Below are 8,911 nucleotides of genomic sequence, written 5' to 3'. Positions count from 1 at the left end.
AAAATATATTGTATATTATTTGTTACCTTGTATAGGAATAGTCAACTTCTCTGTTAAAGCTTGTACAAATTAGTGCCTTTAACTTAGGATTTAAATTACCTTCCTTAGGTAGTCTTATTGGCTTTATATATTGGCCTTCTTCTGTATTGCAAACATACAAAATATACGAGATATTATTTTACAGGATCGATCTTCAACCACTAGCGAGGATGTGGTTCAGTAAAAGTCTCATATTCCATTACTATGATAGAGTTACTCTTAGATCGATCTAACCTTGTTGCCCCTGAATTATATTCAGATCGTAAGGACATGTCCGATGCAATGCTTCTATGCAAATAAAATGCAGGTTGGGAGGGCACTGGGAGAGTGAAGGAGTAGCTATTCATCATGAGAATAACAGAAGCCATGGTTGGCCTATCAGCTACATTTTCTTGCACACATAATAATCCAATGTGGATGCATCTCATTATTTCATTTCTTGAACCAGTCTTCAATGTGGGATCTATTAGATTTGAAGCTGTCCCTTCCCTCCAACTTCTCCAGGCCTGCAATGATTTGTGAATTTGATCAGAGATAAGTTTTCTTTCTTTGATTCGTTGCACTAAATTGTATTGAGATACCAAAACTACATTATATTTTCACTTACGAAGCTTAGAAGATCCTCCGCATTTTCACCATGCTAGAAGCCACTATTTTTTTGTCCATTGACTATCTCTAGAACTAACACACCAAAACTGTAGACATCGGACTTAACAGAAAAGTGCCAACGCATTGCATACTCTGGAGCTTATACCCCACTGCATATCAACAAAAAGAATGTTTGCGTTCACCAACACATATGGAAAGGAAATTGTTGACATAACAAACATAAGCCCACATGCAGTTAAGTGCATATTCTTACTAGGTCCCGACAATTCGACTAGTATTGCCTTGCGTTTGATCAAGCACGAACAACTTTGCCATGCCAAAATCTGAAATTTTGGGGTTCATTTCTGCATCTATCAAGATGTTACTAGCTTTGAGATCACGATGAATAATGATCTGAAATGCCACAATATTACAACCCATTGAATGGAAAAAGCGCAGGAGAGAAACAAAGAGGAGTCGAAGAAGAAATCTGTGGAGAGAGAGGAGGAGGAACTGAATTAATAAAGTTAGGGTTATTATTTACATGTACTGTTCGGTACGGTATGACACCAAACGGGATCACAAAGCTAGAACCGATGTCGTGCCAAACAGTAACACGGATGACACGGTATCGTCCCGTTTACACGTCAACACCAAACGGAATGGCACGAGATTGGCACAGTTTGGCATGATTTCGGGATGGTTTTGGTATTCCGATTTTGATGCCCACCCCTAGCAAGAAGCTTAAGTTGGACTTTTCTCTCTTTTTTGCCCCTGACAAGAGAGAGAGAGAGAGAGAGAGAGAGGTGGGTGTGGCCCTGTGAGGTAGGATGGAGCAGTGGGCACATGCATCAGTGCCTATTTTCACCAAGATTTTGAGACGTTATTGCAATCTTCAAAAGTTTCAATGTGCCTAACCTCTCTTGACCACAAAAACTTCGGTCCTTGAGCAGCATATATTAATGGTAGAGCCTAACCTCTTGGAAACAAGAAAAATTTCGGTCCAAAACCATATGTATGTATATGCCATAATTACTAGTTACTTAGTTGCCTAGTTTGTGAAAAAGGGAAGTCGGTATAAGAGTGATCGGTATCATTTGTATATTCTTAGAGTGCTTCTATATTATGAATAAAGCATATTTCCTAATTTTTTTTTTAAAAGTATGATACTTCGCGCCCTATGTACACATGACTTTTTCTCTTTTGACATGGGAGGGGTAATGCTTCTATTTTGAATTCATGATTCAAATATGAGATTTGGCTAAGACAAGAGGTTCAGTTATCTACTACAAGAAAAAATAATTAATAGTCACTTGGCACAAGAGGATGGCTTATGATTATTTGTGTTTATGATTTTTAGTCACCTTATCATGTGCCACGGATGTCAGTGACTATATATAATGTTGTTTTCTTCTATTGTCACGTGGATGTTTTAAGGTTGATGATTAGTGGATTAGGTATCTACAATTTGGTATAATCCCATTCTAAGAAATTTGAATTTCACCTTCTTTTAAATATAGGAGCTTGTTGAAATTAAAGTAGACAATAGAGAAGTATTTGCAGACTATTCCCAATTTCTCATATTTTACATCATTAAATATTTTTTCTTTTGAAACAATTGATATTGGGGAGTAGGAAATCAAACCTAGGACCTCGGGTGCAGTTATAAATGCTCTTAATCACTTGAGTTACAAGCCCCTTATAAAGAATTGAACTCATTAAATATCACATAATGGTTTCGAAGTAAAAAAATCACATAAAAATTATTAATATTTGAATAAGAGACAATATTTTCCATAGTATAAACAAAAAGTGAGCCCGCAATAATATTTGATTGGATTTCAAGTGCATGATATAAAGGCCCGCTTTGAAATTGTTGTCACTTTTTAAAAATGTTGCTTCTATTGTACTCTGAAAATAATTAGTTCTAAAGGAAAATTGTTTCATGTTTGGTAAACAATATTTTAAAGTGCAGTTAGTATAAAAAAACAATGTCAAAACTATTTGGTAAGTTTTAATATAGAATTGTTGTAATTGTAAATAATGACTAAAATGGACATGATGTTGAAAGTGTTATGTGCTAACTATATGATGGTTGTGAGGGGTGATGGTGGAGGTGGTGGTGATGGTGGGTGGTGGTGTGTTGCGTTGGTGGAGGTGGATATGATGGTGACACCTTGATAGTACGTACGTGAGAAAACTCTCCCCTCCCTTCCCAACTATGGGCCCATTTGTGCTTCCACTCCTTGTTCCGTACCATTTCAATCCCATGACAACTCTTATTCCCAACAACTATACATCAAGCTTCCCACTGGATGCTTTCGAGGGAACATTTCTTGGATTGATCACATGAAGAAAGTCATGTGAAAAAGGCCATGCAAAAGCAAAGCAACTAAAGGAACAAAAGGAAAAAAAGGAAAAAAAGTGAAAGGCCACTACTTTTTTTGTTCCCTTATTTTTTCATCTTCTTGTACATGGATCAAAACATGGCCCTTTGTTCATGTGCTATAAGTGGGTCATATGCCTTCTCATTATTTAGTTGTCTATGCAAGCCCATGTGATATTATATAACCGCTCAAACTATAATGAGTGGCAAGTTATAAGGGGTAAGTTATAAGGGGTTCACTTTTTGGTCATCAGATCAATCCAAGGGCTAGGGAGAATTGAGATAAAATTTTACAATCGGGTAGGTGAGGAACCCAAACCCGAATTTAATATCCAGCATTGAAGTTGTTCCCAAAAAAAAAAAAAAGAAGAGGCAAGTTCGAAGTTTGAATAGAAAAAACCCATCGCTCTAAAACCCATAGCTCTGAGAAACTACCAAGCTCTGAGAAACAGTTGAAGGAATGGTTAACGACGGTTGAAGGCAAGGGTTAACGACGGTTGAAGGCAACGGTTGAATGCAACTTCGTTCTCTAAACCGTGAAAAAGTATTTATTTTGGGTGGAAGGGGCAAATGGGTGGATTCCGAAACAGTGAAGGGGCGAAGCAGTGGAAGGGGAAGGAGAGAAGCCGTATTCGTTGGAAGTGATAGGTTCCATTTGTGGAGCAAAGCCGCACAAAGACCCTGCACAGACACCTTGCAATTGTTCAATAACCAGCATTTGGTGAGTAATTTATGGAATTTGAGTTTAGGGTTAGAGTAACGGTTTTCCCCAATTTGTACCAGCAATGTTGTTGGATTTAGCATCTCTTCTTTGTGCTTCACTTGCATGTTAGTTTTTGCTTGGGTATATATTAAAAAACGAATGAAAATCAAGTCAATAACATGTCAATAATGATATGAATAAGATAATGGTGTTGAATTGGAGGAGGCCCTCAAAACCTTCCACATTTGAAGCAGTGCAGAGTGCAGATTATATCTCTGGTGCTAGAATATATATATTTTTTGAAATAAATATTATTTCCTTTGTTACTAAATTTGCCCGTGAAAAATGAGAACATATAATAATAAACTCATGAATAAAAGTGCAAAGCATTTGAAATAAAGGTTGATCCATGACCATAGTGGTTGACTGAAGAAAAAACTAGAAAGAAAGAAGGATGTGGCAATGGCTTAGCAAGCAGATAGCAGAGCAGATGCTTTGCTTTGCTTCCTTCCACCATCTTTCTTATTTATTTATTCATTTATTTATTTATTTAGTGTTGTGTATGAGATGACAATAATTGTCATGTGTGTGAAGTGCAGAACTTGCCTAGATTGCACTCACACTCATTCATGCATCAACCATTGATTGGAGTTTGGATCTATAAATAAAACACATGCTATTGCTTGTAATTCACAGAATCATTGCATTAACAGGTATTTGCACAAAATTTGTCATATTGCTTTGATGATGTTAAAGTCTGTGATTAGTAATCCCTATGCGCTTGTACTTGGTAAAATTTGTAATGTGTCTGGTTGACTAGTTGTGTAAATACCAATATGATTGTGCAAATACGTGGTAATATATGTGTTCACACTATTTCATCTTGTATTTCAGGAAATGGGATCCAACGTGCAGCTGGTATGGCCAGAGTCAAAGGCATATTTGTCACGGGTGAACAACTGCTCACATGAAAATTCATCCATAGCTGCAATTCGAGCGAAGTTGAGTGCCGAACAATTAGAACAATTCAAGACATCATGCTTTGGCCATCTTCGGAATATAGATAAGATTCAGTTTAGCGGGCAGATTGTGCATGGGGTTGTGTTGCGTCGAGTTGAAGGGCAGGGTGTGAAAGACTTGGATGGACTAAGTTTCTTAATAGGGTGTGACGTTGCTTAGTTCACTCGTCAGGATTTCTGTTTGATCACAGGGCTTCGTTTTGGGGAAGTACCTGAAGTTTCCAGTGGAGAAAGTGCTAAAATTAGACTTCATAAAAGATATTTTATAGACGAAGGAATTACATGTAATGCTTTAGAGGAAGCATTTATGAGGTGCACAGAGGAAGATGACATCTACAAGCTAGGTCTTGTTTACTTTGCTAAGTTAGTGGTTTTGGAAAGGGACAAGCATTTGAACATCAATGTAAATTACCTGACCCTTGTAGAGGACTTGGATGCGTTCAACAGGTATCCGTGGGGTTCGGTGTCCTTTGAAAAAACCCAAAACAGTTTATTTTCTGCACCAACAAAGTATATGAAAAGCTCTGAAAATGAAGAGGGAATAGGGAAGAGGAAAAGTAAGATAACGGGAACAAGCCGGAGAAATGAGAAGGGCAAGAAGGATAAGCATGGTGAAGTGCAAAGGGGTGGCTGGAGTTTTAAAGGTTTCACGTATGCTTTCCAGGTACATGGTAATAATGTTCATGTCAGTTATGCTTTGTGGACTTTAAAACTTAAATAATGACTTTTGTCATGTGAATTGTGTAGATTTGGGTGTATGAATTAATTCCTAGAATGACAGACTTGAATTACTGCAAGGTTGTTGATCCAACAGCTGTCCCGCGTATTTTGCGATGGAGAACTACTACGTCTGTTCCCGAGATGAGAAAGGTGAACAATTATTTTTTCCAAAGCAAAGAGGTTTGGTTTGCAGCCCTTGAAATTGTTTATAAGATTCAATGAAATTATTAAGTAGAATGATTGAATATGAATCTTGTCTGTATTCTGAAACAGTCAATTCAGTTGCGGGCACTATGTCCGAGTAAAGAAGAAATGAGACAACCATATTGGAGTTGGCCACAAGATCGCCCTGCTGTTGTCTCGATAGAGTCAATTCCTTCTTCATGTGCTGACCTTGATGAGTTGAACAAGGTGGTAAGCTTGTTGAGGTCCGAGTTGTTTCAAGTAAAGCAGGAAAAGGACGTCCTTGAGTTAAAGGTCATACGGATGGAAAAACTTTTGGACCACAGTTTGAGCAGGAAGTAAGGAGGGACCTAGCTTTACTGAAAGAGAGGACGAATCGTTGTGTCGTGACACATCTATTTAAGGGATATGAGGAAGTGGATGACATTCAATGGGATGAAGGGCCAAGTAATGAAATGAGGGAGAGGAAAAGGAAAGGAGGGGATTGAAGGGGGTGAAGTGCAAAGAAAACCAAGTGAGGTAGAGGAAGCTCAAAGGAAAAGAAGTGAGGGAGATGAAGTGAAAATAAAGAGCAGTGAGGGAGAGGAAGCGCAAAGAAAGAGTAGTGAGGGAGAAAAGCGGTGAGGCGGAGGAACTGCAAAGAAAAAGCAGTGAGGGAGAGGAACTGCAAAGAAAAAGCAGTGAGGAAGAGGATCCGCAAAGAAAAATAAGGGATGGCAAGGAAGTGAAAAGACAAAGAAGTGAGGAAAAGGAAGTGCAAAGAAACCAATGTGAGGAAAAGGATGATGAAGTTATGTTGCTTGACGATGACATTGGCGAGAGCACGGAGGGGACAAAGGTTGAGTTTACTCTTGGGGACATTGATTTGGATCAACCTACAGCTATGCTATCTTAGTTGAATGTTTGGTTGAATGATGAAGGTAAAGCTGTGGAATAAGGGGTCCAATTACGGAAGAGGAAGAGGATTATTCCTATGTGGAAGATCATTGAAGCTAGTGAATTGGTTCAAAAAACTGTGCCAGAGACAACCCGACTTCGGATGTTAGACCCAATGAAGGCGATTCCGCATGATGATATAGTAAAATTGCTGAAACTTTGTTGGGAATGGCGCCATAACCCAAAGTAAGTCCCTTGTTTTTTGAGATAGAAGGCATGAGTGTATATATTTTTTTATTGTTGTGTTCTAAAACTTTTTTATATTCACAGTTTAATGATGCAATTTGGCAACGTGGAAGCTGAGATTGAATTCTTCTCTTCCTCGTCAAAGCTGACGGTTGGCTGAAAGGAGATGTAAGTTTAATTGATTATGCATTTGTTTTAATGTACATAGATTATGAGATTGACTAGAAAAACATGTGCAACACATTGATTTGGGATTGTATCTCATCCGGAAGCGACAACAAGAGTTGGAGGTTGTAGAAATATCGGACTGGACAACGATCGACGTATTTTTTATTGTATGTCTTAGGCCTTGACCAAGTACAGTTAATAATTACAAATTATCCATACTTGCTTTGTGGAGGTGTTTAACCATTGATTGTTTTCTATTTCACAGAATCACATCCATACTTGCTTTGCGGATAATAAAAGAAAAAAAGAGCAGGTTGGGTGGAAAATTAGAAATAGTTTACTGAACGTTGTAAATGGCAAGGTTCCGGCGTGTGGGATGGATTGGCAGAACGCGTATAAGGTGTATGCCCCTTGTATGTTGACGAAGTATAAGCATTAGGTGGCTCTAATGATTGATCTGGTTAAGTGTGAAATCAAAGTGTACGATTCAATGGTTTCACTTATTCCAAATGAGATCTTAAAGGAAGAACTCGCCCGCTTTCAATTATGATTCCAAATCTTCTCAACACTATCAACTTTTATGAAGAAGGTGTTTATGCAAACGATTGCAGTCGAGATTGGTGGTGTCCGTGGCCAATAAAATGTGTGGATGTTCCACAACAGTCTAATCAGTGAGCACAACTTTTTATTTAATTTTATTACTTTAAATTGTCAATTATGTTAGAATGTCATTACTTGAATTGATTGAGTTCTTGTTTTGCTTCAGAGGTGATTGTGGCATGTTCGTGTTGAAGTACATTGAGCTTTTGAGCGCTGAGATTCCGTTGGCTACTTGCACCTCGCAGAACATGCCCTTTTTCCGGTTGAAGTTGGCTGCAGAGATATTACGGGGAGATGCTTACATGCCATAATATTGGTTGAACTTGGTTTAGGTACATGATGATTAAATTGGTTTTGGGAATCTCCAATTTGAAACTCATGTAAATACACAATACAGACCCACGGGTCCTTTTCGAATTCTACCTCTGCTCCTCAATTCTTCTTCGTCTTTCTCAATCTTAGTGTATTTTGTACATAATTTTAGGTTTAAGTTATTGGACAATAACAATTATAACCAAAATAGTGGCAAATATTATAGTGGATGCATGCTTTCATTTCGATTAGTGTGATACTATGCTACGTTTATTCTCATAATGGGCTAAATGTATATGGTAGCTGGATGCAGAGCATAGACAGAAAAATGAAGAATCTGAAATGGAGATGTAGAGGCTTGGTAAGGAGAAAAGTAAGTGGATCTGTAAATCTATTGCATGTGGGCAATCTAAATGGATAGGCAAATGCATTTTTGAAGTTAGGCACATGCCATTCCCATACATAGAATGTGCATCTGGAGTGTAAAGTTTTCTTGGATTTAATGAAACAAACATTTGTGTAATATTGGCCTAACTCCTTCACGACATTTACATAACCTTAACCAAACTGCATTGAATTGGGATTTGAAGACTGCATATGTGAATTGGGATTTGAAGAATGCATATGTGAATGGGGACTGATGGCTTTTTAAGTGTATTACATCATTGCAAAGTGATATGTCATGATTTATCCAAGCCACCATTCCAAATATCATATCCCAATCTTTAAGCCGTTCAACATGCCTTGACTTAATCGCAATGGGTTGCATCTTAATAAGTAATTATGTAAGGGGAATAGGTGGCTATGCCCTCGCCTCCAATGTTTTATTCAACCATGCCCTCTTTATAGCAACACATGAAAAAATGTCCCCAGGTGCAATGCTATAAAAACTCCATCTTGGTTCCATACCGCCCCTCGAGTTTGAATCCCTCTTTCCTTTATAATCGGTTAATAAATTCGTTGATTTTCTTTATTTTATTGGTTTTGGGCAGCTCAGTAGCATAAAAGTAATGTATATTGGTGCGTCTATATTGCATGTCTGTTGCGTGCATATCGTACGTTTATTGCGTG

General features: G+C 38.0%; 1 pseudogene across 1 annotated transcript in view; it reads right to left on the bottom strand.

Moving 5' to 3' along the window:
- Window positions 1–200: 200 nt before the first annotated feature.
- Window positions 201–8,911, bottom strand: part of LOC148920936 (cysteine-rich receptor-like protein kinase 29) — a 47,004-nt pseudogene continuing 38,293 nt past the window's right edge. Inside the window, exons 6-8 of the transcript XR_016123167.1 lie at window positions 902–954; window positions 647–797; window positions 201–545 (exon numbers count right to left, since the gene is read on the bottom strand). The product of XR_016123167.1 is annotated as a cysteine-rich receptor-like protein kinase 29 (transcript). The remainder of the gene's footprint in view (window positions 546–646; window positions 798–901; window positions 955–8,911) is intronic.

The sequence above is a fragment of the Prunus mume genome, linkage group LG1, assembly GCF_029339155.1.
Source record: "Prunus mume cultivar Tortuosa linkage group LG1, ASM2933915v1, whole genome shotgun sequence".
Taxonomy (NCBI): domain Eukaryota; kingdom Viridiplantae; phylum Streptophyta; class Magnoliopsida; order Rosales; family Rosaceae; genus Prunus; species Prunus mume.
Note: the sequence above shows the minus strand (reverse complement) of the source record. Positions and strands in the feature narration are given on the sequence as shown.